Genomic DNA, 13,435 nt, shown 5'->3' with positions numbered 1-13,435 from the left:
ATTTGTACATATTAAATATTAGCAATCTAATATTTTCAAAGTCTAATACAAAAGGAAACTTCTGTTTTATAGTTTAGTTTTAAGATTAACCAATTTCAAATGACAAAAGTAAACAATAGAATTTATGAGTTTTTAAAAATAATTTTTTGAGATTGATTACAAAAATTTCACAAATTTCACAGTATTGCGAGATACTGATACTTACAGTCACAAACACATTTTAACCTTCACAAGGCAAGTTGTCATTATCATGGTCTATAATGTTTGTGAATTGTAGGAGCTTTGACAATACAATTATTTCATCCACATTGGGTGATATGTACATTTCTTTCCTTTTGCTTAGTGTAAGCTGTTTCCACTTTCCCTCAATAAGCATTTCTGTCAGTGATGATTTCTATGTAAACTGCAGTGTATGGAGTTTCTACTATCACAATATTCATTGCTTGGTTTTGAATCTTCTTGTGACTATTTTTGATGTGAAATTAACCATATTTTGGGTAGACAGAGGAGTAGATTGTGTATTCTATGCTTTCTTTCCTCTGCCTACCTCTATAAATCTACTGCCCTGTCAAGACTGAACTCCTCCCAATTATTTTCAAAACACACTCTTAAACCTCTCAACAAAATTTTGGCCAATCGACTTCAACAATTCATCCAAAAGTATGATACACCACGATCAAACATGATTCATTTCCGGGATGTAAAGCTGGTTCAATAGATGCAAATCAATTAATATAATTCATCACATCAACAAGAGCAAGGATAAGAACCATATGGTTATAACAACAGAAGCAGAAAAAGCATTTAACAAGATCCAACACACCTTTATGATGAAGATGCTGTAAAAATTAGGAATCCAGGAAACATTCCTCAATACAACAAAGGCTACATATGACAAACCTACAGCCAGCATTATACTTAATGGTAAAAAAATAAAGCCAGTTCCTCTTAACTCAGAAATGAGACAAGGATGTCCACTCTCTCCACTTCTCTTCAAGTTAGTATTAGAATGCCTACCTACAGCAATAAGACAAGATGCAAACATAAAAGGGATCCAAATAGGGAAAGATGAAGTAAAACTCTCCCTCTTTGCAGCTGACATGATCTTGTATTTAAAGAACCTATGGGCTCCACTTCCAAGTTACTTGAGCTGATTGGAAACTTCGGCAAAGTAGCAGGGTATAAAATTAACCCTCAGAAATCAATGGCTTTTCTGTATGCCAATAATGAGAAGAGTTCAGCTGAAATTAGGAAATCAACCGCTTTTGTAATAGCCCCACAAAAAATAAAATACTTAAGAGTTAGCTTAACAAAAGAGGTGAAGGACCTGTATGTCGAAAACTTTAAAAACCTGAAAAAGGAAATAAAAGCAGAGCTTAGAAAGTGGCAAAACCTCCCATGCTCCTGCATTGGAAGGATCAACATTGTGAAAATGGCAATGTTTCCCAAGGCTATCTACAAATTCAATGTGATACGTAGCAATATTCCAACCTCATTCTTCAAGGAAATAGAAGAGGCAATCCAAAAATTCATATGGAAAAATAAAAGACCCCGAATAGCAAAAATGATCCTTAACAGAAAGAACAGTGCTGGAGGAATTTCAATACCAAATTTCAAACTTTACTACAAAGCCATAGTAATCAAAACAGCTTAGCACTGGCACAAGAACAGACGTCAGGACCAATGGCATATAATTAAAAACCCAGAAATGAACCCACAGACCTATAGCCATCTAATCTTCAATAAGGGAGCTAAAATAATAGAATGGAAGAAAGACAGCCTAGTCAGTAAATGGTGCTGGAAAAATTGGTAGAATTTGTAGAATACTAAAGCTAGATCCTTATCTATCACCCTGCACCAGAATCAACTCCAAATGGATCAAAGACCTCGGAGTCAAAGCAGACACTCTGAAAACATTACAGGATGGTATAGGAGAAACCCTATATCTCCTTGGCACAAGCCAAAATTTTCTTAATAGAGACCAAGAAATACAACAAATCAGAGAAAGGTTGGACAAATGGGATTTCATGGAACTGCAGAGCTTCTGCATGGCAAAGGACATAGCTAGCAAGATCAATAGAAAGCCCACGGATTGGGAGAAGATCTTCACTAGCCATACAATGGGCAAGGGTCTCATATCTAAAATATACCTAGCACTCAAAAAATTAAATCCCCCAACAACAAATCCTCAAAGAAACAACTGACGAGGAAAGAAGGATGGCCAATAGACACATGAAGAAATGCTAAACCATAAAAGAAATGCAAATCAAAACAACACTGAGATATCACCTCACCCCAGTTAGAACTCTAATAACAAGAACTCTAATAACAACTGATGCTGGAAGGGATGTGGACAGAAGGGAACCTTACTGCATTGTTGGTAGGAGTGTAAACTTGTTCACCCACTTTGGAAAGTAGTATGAAGGTTCCTTAAAAGAATCCACATAGAGCTCCCCTATGTCCCAGCAATCCCACTTTTGGGCATTTACCCAAATGATCACAAACAAGACCATACTAAAGCTACCAGCACGACTATGTTTATTGCAGCATTATTTAACATAGCTAAGATATGGAATCCACCCAGATACCCCTCAGTAGATGAATGGATCAAGAAAATGTGGTATATATACACAATGGAATGCTATGCCTCCATCAGAAAGAATGACATTGCCCTATTTGTTAGGAAATGGAAAGACTTGGAAAAAGTTGTATTAAGTGAAGTAAGCCAGGCCCAAAGAAACATAGGTCCCATGGTTTCCTGTATTTGCAATAACTAGTATATGTCTGAGACAAACAGAAATGGTCAAATAAGTTGATGTTAGGTGAAATGAACCCCAAGATAAGGACTCAAATGTTTTTTTCTTGCTTGCTTTTGTTTCGAACATATTTATATTTCTGTGTTGCTTTGTATGTCCCTCCTGATGGTATAGTCCCTGTTTTCACTGTATTTGATGTTGAGATAATTTGTGGAGGGGATGGGAAAAACCAAATTGTTTAAATACGGATACAGGTGGACCCTTGCAACCATGAGATGTACAAGACTTTATGTCGAAAAACGAACTTTACAACTTTGGCTGGGAGGGAAGGGGGAAGGGATGGTAGGTGAAAGAAAGGAGGAGGCAACAATGCTTGATAAGAAATGTACTCATTATCTTGCCCATGTAATTGTAACCCTTCTGTATGGCATTTTCACAATATTATATATATATATATATATATATATATATATATATATATATATAATTTCCACAAGTGGAGTTCCTGTGGCTCTGTGAACAAGGGAAATGTGTACATCAGTTCTTGTGAGGCTAAAACAAATGTCTTCCAGCTCTTGTCATAACAGAACCATATCTTCCAGATAAGAGCAAGGTAAAAGTCAAGTCTTAGCTCTCCTAGGGTGGATTTATTTCTTCCAAATAAGGGGGATGTACATTTCAATCTAGGCCCTACTCCCTGAAATCAAACTTTTTGTGCTGATTTTCAACTCAAGTATATAATACATAGAGATTCTCCTTACCGTGAAATCCATGTACACCCTCACGCCTAGAAATAATGTGCCTATATTCCACATTTCTTACTTATTGATGCTCTGAAGTCCTGCTCTCTCCAGGAAGGCAAATGTCACGTTCAGAAGTGGTCCTCAGAGAATCCTCATGTCCCATACTCCTCAGCATGGACCACACATACAGGTGTCCTTCTGGGCATGGAATCCATTTTTTCAAAGTTTTATCAGGAAGGTAAGTGTCATTTTGGTGTCCCTTTAGCATGAAATCATACTGTTTTCCTCTGTCCTCTTCTTGATATTGTCCTTTCTGTCCCTCTACTTAGAGCTTGGAATTGATTTCTTCAGTCTGTTTTCAAGATGGGATCAATGCTCTGGAGCTCATTCACATGGTGTACACCTTCTCCAGCTAACTTCAGTTGAGATCTGCCTGTAGATTATCTATTTAATATAGCAAATCTTCAAAATCGAAGCAGTGTTTCTGAGTACATCTCACTATGAAATGCATCTAACTGCTCTTCTAGAAGGAATGTGTTTCATGAACGTGGTATACTCTCTGAGAATATCTGTGTTCTCCTCAGAGAGGTAAGTGTTAATTGGGGTGTCTTTATCAGGAACTCATCACGTTTCTGGCTTCCTCAGATGGAATTTATCTTTCTCATCTCTCTTCAGCTTGGAATCAACCTGCTTAGGCTATACCTCTCCAAAGCCAGCTTTTGAGTCCACAAAGCTGTTTTCTGTAACTATCCCAAAAAATGCTGGAATTGTAACTGTGGCTAAAATGTTAGCAGAAAAACACTACCTCATGGACCTCATCCAGGCTATATTTAATAGCCCTAGGATTGTCATAAAACCAACAAAACCAAAACTAAACCCAGAATTCAGAATGCAATGGGACTTAGCCATCTCTGCTCAGCCTGCAATGCCTGTATTTGAGCTGACCTCCTATGGGAAGGTGTCTAATTTAGCTTCTCCCTGCAGAAAATGTGTCACAGCCTTCTCCTCAGCAGACATGAGTCTCTTCTGTTTGCCTATGCTGAGAGATGCATTGCCTTCAGGTCTTATCTGCAAGTAATGCATCCATTTCAGCTCTGAAAATCAAGGCAGGTTACCACGGAAGGATCCTACAGCAAGAAGGCAAATGGCTTCTGCTCTACTCAGGAAGGAATGTCTCCAAAAATTATGCTAATCTTGGAAGTCTTTGACTTCAGTGCTAGTCATGGAATCCATCCTTTCCTGTTGCCTTGTGTATTAGAGTGAGTTTCAGCATGGGTTAGTTCTACTCCACCATGTGTGGACATGGGTTTCTTGGTTGCCATCAATTGTAACCTTGGCTTGTGGGTACAGAGGGTAGCTCTCCATGGAATGATTCTGCCAGCCTCTCTGAGTATGGAATGTCTTAGGTCCAGTCTTTATGAACCTGAAGATGTTTCCACTGTGTTGGGGCAAGAGGAATTTGTCCCTTGCAGCTCTCCTGAGATGAAAAGTGCCTCCTCCGTCCTCCTGAGCATGGAATTTGTGTGCTGCCAAGTGGCTCACCATGGAATGAATTTCTTCCAGCCTTGCTCAAGAGCAAAGTACCTATTCAGTCTCCCCTGAGCAAGGAATGGAATGTCATTGGCCTGTAAAGTGTCTATTCCTGTTGTCCTCATCCTGAAGAAATAGATCCTCAGGCTGGATCTATTTCTTCCAGCTCCAAGTCTAGGCCTGAACAGTCCTGAATCCATGTCCTTTTGCTCACCTCACTACAAGAACTATACCTAGTGTAATTTTCTTTAGCATGGAGTCCTTGCATACTTTCTCTGAAGAGAATGGAGATATTCTAATTCTCCTGAGCATCCAAGCCATCTAGTCCAGCTCTCCTCAGGAAGGTAAGTGTCATTTTGGTGTCTCATTACCACAAAGTCATATTTGTTTCTCTGTCCTTCTGTTGACATTTCTTCTTTCCTTCTCTCCTCAGAACATGGAATTGAATTTTTAATTCTCTCTTCACTATGAGATCCAACCAGTTGAGCTGCTTCACAGCTCAACACAGTATAGTGTTCTTGAGATCTGATACAGAAGAAATCATGTGCAGAAATCTACTCAGCATAGCATGGGTCTTCTGTCTACTTTGACATAGAAGTCAAGTCACTTAGCAGAAAAAGCTCAAAAACTAATTTCATATGACCCTATAAGATAATGGTAAATGAAATGAATCCCAAGATATGGAGACAAGAGGTCCTTCCCTGTTGTTGTTGTTTTTAATGTATTGTATGATTTTTTTGTTTCCTTTGTATGTTCTTCCCTCTATGGTATATCACTGCTGTCACTGTACTTGGTTTTGATACACTGCATCTTGTATATACATTTGTCTAATCTTGGTAGGAGAAGGGGAATAACAAAATGCTGAAACAAGGATACTGGATGACCCATTTCAACAATGATACCCACAAGACAGTATACCGGAAACTAACTTTACAACTCCGGGTGGGGGAGGGAAGGGAGAACAACAAGCGAGGGGTAGCAATGCTTGACAAGTAATGTTCTCATTGTCACACCTTGTAACTGTAACCCCTCTGTACAGCATCTGAACAATAAATAAAAAGTTTTAATTGTGGGGAAAATGTCAAATTTTACCTGAATCCTCAAAAAATCAAAGATGAAAATTCAACTTGCAATTATTTATTTACCTTAATTTACGTCACATCCTCCTGGATTATTCTGTGTTACATAAATAAATTGATATTAACCACCCAAAAAGAAGTCATATCCCTGTGGACTCCTCATTGTGAAATGCCCCTGGTCACCCTTGTCAATCAGGAATGTTTTTAGTAAGCATGTAATACTCTATCAGAGTATTTATTCTCTCCTCAGAAAGTAAAGCATTAACTTGGATCTTTTTGTCCCTTTTTTCCCTTCCTGGGATGCAATTAATCTTTCCTATTTGTTTTCAGATTAGAATCCATCAGCTCAGGTTGAGGACAGAAGATTCTGAAGCAAAGCCAAGCCATGAAGAATTTGTGAGATTTATCTACAATTACCCAGAAAATCTTAAAGTGGAAGTGTAGCTCAAGTACTAGAGTGCTAGTCATGAGCAAAATAAAACTCACAGATAGGGCCCTAGCACTGAGTTCAAGTCCTAGGACTGACACAAAATAACAAAACAGAAGCAAAACTAAGAATGGAGTCTTAACCATCTGTTTTCAGCCTACAATGGCTATATCTGAATCTCCTCTTAAATGAAGTTTTCTCATTTAGCTTGCCTTGGCAGAAATGTACCAATTACTTTACCTCAGTGGAGATGGGACCCTTCTTGGATTCCCTGTTACATGAGATGTATTAGCTGCAGGATTTCTCTGCATGTTATCCATCTCTTTCAACTTTGATAATCAAGGTAGTTTTCCTGTGAAGGATCCTTCAGCCTCCATGACAAAGATTTCTGCTCTTCTCAGCAAGGAATGTCTCCTACGTTAGTCCTGACTGTGGAAGGCTGTGACTCCAGCTCTAGTGAGCATTGAATACATGTCTTCCAATACCCTCTTTTGTTGTTGTTGTTATTGTCAGTCATGGAGTTTGAACTCTGGGCCTAGGCTCTGTCCCTCAGTTCTTTAGCTGAAGGCTAGCACTCTACCACTTGAGCCACAGCGCCACTTCTGGTTTTCTGATGGTTTATTGGAGATAAGAGTCTCATGGACTTTCCTGCCTGGGCTGGTTTTGAACTGCGATTCTCAGATCTCAGCCTCCTGCATAGCTAGGATTACAGGCATGAGCCACTGGCACCTTGTACCAATACCCTCATTGATGGACTGAGTATAATGTGGAGTTGTTCTTCTCTAGCACATGTAGGCAGGGGGATTTTTTTTCTCTATCAATCTTGACCCTGGTATATGGGTACTCAGAGCAGTTCTCCATGGACTGTGTCTCTCAGACTGCCAAAATATGGCATGTATCAGGTTCAGTCTTTGTGAACATGGAAGATGTCTACTCCATTTTGAGACAAGATGTATCTCCTGCAGGAATGGAGCTTTTCTGGTCTTGTTCATGTGGACAGTACCTGTTCTGTCTGCTATGAGCAAGGAATGGATTATCCTTTGCTGTTTTCAGCCTAGAAACTGTCTAGTCCCATTGTCCTCGTCTGTCCTTTGCCTCAGGGTGGATTTATTTTTACAGATCTGAGGAAAGTGAATGTCGAGTCTAGCCCTGATTCCACACCTTCTGCTCACCTCAGTGCAAGGAGAACATCCAATGTAAAATCCCTGTAGCGTGAAATCCATTGCACCTCTTTTCAGGGAATGGAGTGCCTATATTGCAATTCTCCTTAGTACTGGCCCCATCTAATCCAGTTTTCCTCAGGAAGGTAAGTGTCATTTTGATATCTTTTTTAGATGCAATCCTATTTGTTTCCTTTGCTCTTCTCTTGACATTTATCCTTTCTTTCTTGACAGATTGGAATTGATTTCTTCAGTCTCTCTTCAACATGGGATCCATCCACTGCTGCTCCTTTATGTCTTCTCCAACTCTACTCCAAAAGGGCTCTGTGTGCAGAAATTTACTGAGTATAGCTTGGGTTTCCTCTATTCTTCTTCAACATAGAATGCAATGTCCTTGTGGATTCATCATATGATATGAATCTAACCATTTTTCTCAAGGAGGGAAGTGTTTAGTGAACATGGAATACACTCTCAGATGATTTGTGTTCTCCTTACAGAGGTAAGCATTCATATAGGGTATCTATCTCATAAATTCATGACTTTTTTCCCTTCCCAGGATAAAACTAATCTTTCCCATCTCTCTTCAGGTTGGTTTCCATCTGCTGAGTTTAAGAGAGGATCCTGATTCAAAGTGAGTCAGTGCCAAAAATATTGTGAGATTTAGCAGCAATTACCCTACATCAAATCTGGAAGTGGAACTGTGGTTTAAGTGGTAGAGCACTAGCCTTGAGGAAAATAATCTCATGGACAGAGCCCATGCCCTGAATAGGCACAAAAAGAAGATAAACAAAACCCAAAGAACATAATCAGGCAAGAATGAATCATCTCTTCTCAGCCTGCAATGATTGTATTCGGACTGACTCTCCTCATTTATCTTGCCTCAGCAAGAAACATGTTTAATCTTTCTATTGAGGGCAGATGGGTTGTCTTCCATTTCCCTGTTGCCTGAAATGCATTGCCTGCAGATCTTTTCTGCATGTAATCCATCTCTTTCATCACTGCTAATCAAGGTAGATCTCTTCTGAAGGACCCACCAGCATGGAAGCAAATGGTTTTTGCTCTTCTCAAAGCAAGGAATGTTTCCTACATGTGTCCTTACCTTGGAAGGTTTGACTCCAGCTTGATAGGCATAGAGTCCATGTCTTCCAGTTCCCTATGGATGAAGTGATTGTCAGTATGAAGTACCTCTTCTCCAATCTCTGTACACATTGAGTTCTTCATCTTCACCAGTCATGACCCTTGCCTGTGGGTACTCAGGGCACCTCACTGCAGCACTCTTCAGAATGTAAAGTTCCTCATCTGTCCTCCTGAGCATGGAAGGAGTGTGCAGCCAAGCATCTCACCATGTAATGGAGCTCTTCCATCCTTGCTCATGAGGACAGTGTAATGGGGATTTGTTTTTTTTTTATTTCCAAGATTATTTGCTATACATACATATAAAAGCCAATATGTTAAATACTATTTACCAGATTTGATTGAAATGCCTGAGAGATACCATCTTTTGGAACAGCATCCTGAGATCTAGTTTCTATATATCACATCTTTTAACAGGTGAACAAACCGACGTATCAAAAAAATGGACCACAAACTTTGCCACTCTGGTCCTTTCCCTCTCTATGAATACTATAAAACATAGCATAATATTAAGCAAGAAGAATGCCTACATGATAGTTTTTACAGTGTTTGCTTTTTATTGTTATTTTAAAAGTGATTTACAGAAGGGTTACAGTTATATAAAACAGCTGAAAATACATTTTTTCTTTTTTTTTTGAAGGAAATATTTATTTTTTATTCATTTTTATTTTTTATTTTTTGTGAATACACTGTACAGAGGGGTTACAATTACATAGGCAGGTTAATGCGTACATTTCTTATCAAGCATTGCAGCCTCCTCCTTTGTTTACCCTTCACATCCCTTCCCAGCCTCCCCCCCACCCCCCTTCCCAATCCTCCCAGCTTCCCCCCCCCCCACCAACATTGTAACACTCGTTTTCGACATGACAACTTGTACTTCTCATTGTTGCAACAGGTCCACCTGTATCCTTAAACGACTTGTTTTTCCCCATCTCCTCTACAAGTTATACTGACATCAAATATAGTGAAAGCACCGGTTATACTGTGGGGGAGGGACATACAAAGCTACAAAGAGATAATCTTATAAATGCGTTAGAAACAAATGCATGAAAGGAAAAAAACATTAAAATACATATCTAAGGATTCCTTTTCCTAACATCACATTATCTGACCTTTTCCACTTGACTCATACATATACTAGATATTGCAAATAAGGGAAACCATGGGACCTGTGTTTCTTTGGGCCTGGCTTACTTCACTTAATATAATTTTTTCCAAGTTTTTCCATTTCCTAACAAATGAGGCAATGTCATTCTTTCTGATGGAGGCATAGAATTCCATTGTGTATATATACCACATTTTCTTGATCCATTCATCTACTGAGGGGCATCTGGGCTGGTACATTTCTTTTTTTCTTAATGTAAATCCTTCATTAGCTTTCTCCCAGTTCTCTCCTCCAGTCCCAATCCAGGAGTTAAATAGTTGATTTTTTTGAGATAGTGTCTTGTAAGTAGGATATGTTTATTTTATATATATTAAATATTAGTACTCTAATAAAATAGTTTCAAAGTCTAGCACAAAAGGAAGCTTTGTTATAGTTTAGTTTTACAGATTAACGAATTTCAAATGACATAAGAATAAAATTTTTGAGTTCTTTGTAATAATTTGGGATTGAGTGATTACATCCATTTCACAAATTTCCAAGTATTGTGAGATAATGATACATAGTTAAAGTCCCAAACAAATTTTAACCTTCACAAGGCAAATTGTCATTATCATGGTCTATAATGTTTGTGAATTCTGTGAGCTTTGACAATACAACTCTTTCTTCCACATCAGGTGATATGTATCTTGCTTTCCTTTTGTTTAGTGTAAGCTGTTTCCTCTTTCCCTCACCAATCATTGCTGTCAGTGATGATTTCTGTGTAAACTGCCGTGTGTGGAGCTTCTACTCTCACAATTTTCATTGCCTGGTTTTGAATATTCATGTGTCTATTTTTGATGTAAAATCAACCATATGTAGGCTAGAGGAGGAGATTATGTATTCTATGCTTCCTTTCCTCTGCCTACCTCTATAAATCTACACCCACAGCAACACTGAACTCCTTCCAATTATTTTCAAAACACACTGTTGTATCTGTAAGACCATATTGAAAAAACTTCAAACAAACAGAGGCAATAAACTTTTCTATTATCATATCCGATTTTCTGTTTAAATGTAAATACATTCCAATTCTATTTTCTTTTTTTTATTTTTATTTTTGGTCGGTCGTGGGGCTTGAACTCTGAGCTTGGGCGCTGTCCCTGAGCTCTTCAGCTCAAGGTGAGCACTCTACTGCTTGAGCCACAGCGCCACTTCTGGTTTTCTAGTGGTTTATTGGAGATGAGTCTCACGGACTTTCCTTCCCAGGCTGGCTTTGAACTGCAGTCCTCAGATCTCAGTCTCCTGAGTAGCTATGATTACAGGTATGAGCTACTGGCGCCTGGCTTCCAATTCTATTTATTTTAATTCCATTTTGTAGTTTAATCATAGTCAGTTTTAAAAGACTGACAATTTCTAGTGAAATTCCCAGACTTTTTTTTTTTTTTTTTACTTTTTATTGTAAAAATACTGTACAAAAGGGTTACAATTACATGGGCAAGATAATGAGTATATTTCTTATCAAGCATTGTTGCCTCCTCCTCTGTTTCCCTTTCCTATCCCTTCCCCATCTCCCCACCCCCAAAGTTGTAAAGTGTGATTGTGACATCAATGGGAAGTTCTCCTCAGAGTAGACTTCAAGTGCAAAGAGCTCACAATTACTTGGCCCAGTCAATATCAATTTCCTTAACACAGAAAAGCCCAACATAACTTTTGTGGGTTCCACCTCTATTTTAATTATATATGATCCCAATTTTGGGGAAGTACTTTTCTAGGGCTAGAGGCTATTAGTGTTTGAAACAAACACCTGATACTTCTGTTGTTTGATATTGCAATGGAACTTTATCCCCTTCATATCTACTGTATAATGTTGGTGTCTACATGCTCCCCCACCAGACTGAGATTTACATAAGTATTCAAAGCTTTCCTTCTTCTAATACCTTTATTTAAAAAAAAAAAGTTTAGTCTTTTTGTAAAGGTGGTGAACAAGGGGGGGTACAGTTACATAAGTAAGGTAATGAGTACATTTCTTTTTAATACCTTGTCAGTGTGAGGATTCTAAAACTAAGGTTAAACTCAAGTGACGTAAATGTAATTTTTTGTGTATATTAGCTACAGCAACACATGGAATATAATTTCAAAAGTGTATGTAGGTCGCCATGGATACGCAGCCGTTAAGCCGCGAAGGCATGGCTTAGAACACTTTATGGGACCAGAGCTTGGGCTCCTGGCCCCCAGTTTCCCTGATGGCGAACCACTCTCGGGTGCGCGATGCCTCAGTTCAACCACCTCCACTGCCCAAGCAGCAGGCCTGACGCCAGGCTGCAAGCAGGTGCAAAAGGGTCATGGCACAGGGCGAGGCCTGGGGTTATCCCCGCCCTTCGGAGACATCGGCTTCCGGGGCAGTCGCAGGTAGGGGCTTGTCTGGCCTGCCAGTCCTCTCTAGGTGTCCTGTTCGGACCTCTGCAGTTCCTGACTGTCATTCGCCCTCGCCTCCCTGCCAGCCACCTTAGCTAACTTAATGCAGGAATATCTCAGCGCGCTCCCCACAGAGATGGCTTACAAGGGGCAGAAGCTAGCTGAACAGATGTTTCAAGGAATTATTCTTTTTTCTGCAATAGTTGTATTTATCTATGGGTGCGTGGCTGAACAGTTTGGGTGGGCAGTCTATATAGTTATGGCCAGATTTGCTTTCTTGTGTTTGCAGATACTTCCTCCATGGCTGCCTATCAAATACATCCCCTCAAATGGTTACCTGTTCATGACTCAGAAACAGAAGACAAGAAAACGGTATAGAAAATTTAAGAGGCATGCTAAAAATAATTGATTGGGGTTTTCATGACTCAACACCATTTTTGTCTTCTCTGAGATGAGATAAATTGCTCTCATAACCAAATCATGAGCTTAAAACTCCCTAGTCTCATAAACACAGTTTCACTTAGATTTAGTTTTCTTTATATTTCAAAGGCAGTTAGAAATAACTTAGTTGTGTTAGACTTGTAAATATTTTAGACCAACTCTTCATAATCTTGTTATGAAATGGAAAACAAAAACACAAGTATGCAGTATTTCTTCCAGGTATAAATAATGAGTGCCTCATAAATGACAGCAAGAAAAAAATAGTGTATATAAACTCTCGGGCTGAGCCTAATAGGGAAGATTATATGCTGGCATTCATTCAATGGGGAGAAGAAATGATAACAAGCAAGTCCTAAACACTGGGTTGTGAAGGCAGGATATGTTTTGCAAGGGCTCTCTTCAAGGCCCCCATGACATCCTTATTTCTCAGCCTATAGAAAAGAAGGTTCAGGGCTGAGGTGACCATTGTGTAGAAAAAGGAGAGGAGCTTGTCATGTCTGGGCCTATGGAAAGAAATGGGAAGAACACACATGACAATGACAGACCCCTAATGCATCCCAAGTACAGTCAGAAGAGCAGGTTGACATGGGCTTTATTCCATCCTTCATTTGAGGAGAGGAATTAGTGTGTAAGACACCAGAATGGCAGAAAGTGGGTAATCAGTAA

General features: G+C 39.2%; 1 long non-coding RNA gene and 1 pseudogene across 1 annotated transcript in view; both read left to right on the top strand.

Moving 5' to 3' along the window:
- The window catches only part of LOC122098403, a 165,742-nt gene that overhangs the window by 42,210 nt on the left and 110,097 nt on the right, over nt 1-13,435 (top strand). The gene's annotated exons all lie outside the window — the stretch shown is intronic.
- Nucleotides 12,256-12,831, top strand: LOC122098402 (annotated as a pseudogene).

Source organism: Dipodomys spectabilis, unplaced genomic scaffold, assembly GCF_019054845.1.
Source record: "Dipodomys spectabilis isolate Male_0828 unplaced genomic scaffold, ASM1905484v1 ptg000477l, whole genome shotgun sequence".
NCBI classification, from domain to species: Eukaryota; Metazoa; Chordata; class Mammalia; order Rodentia; family Heteromyidae; genus Dipodomys; species Dipodomys spectabilis.
Note: the sequence above shows the minus strand (reverse complement) of the source record. Positions and strands in the feature narration are given on the sequence as shown.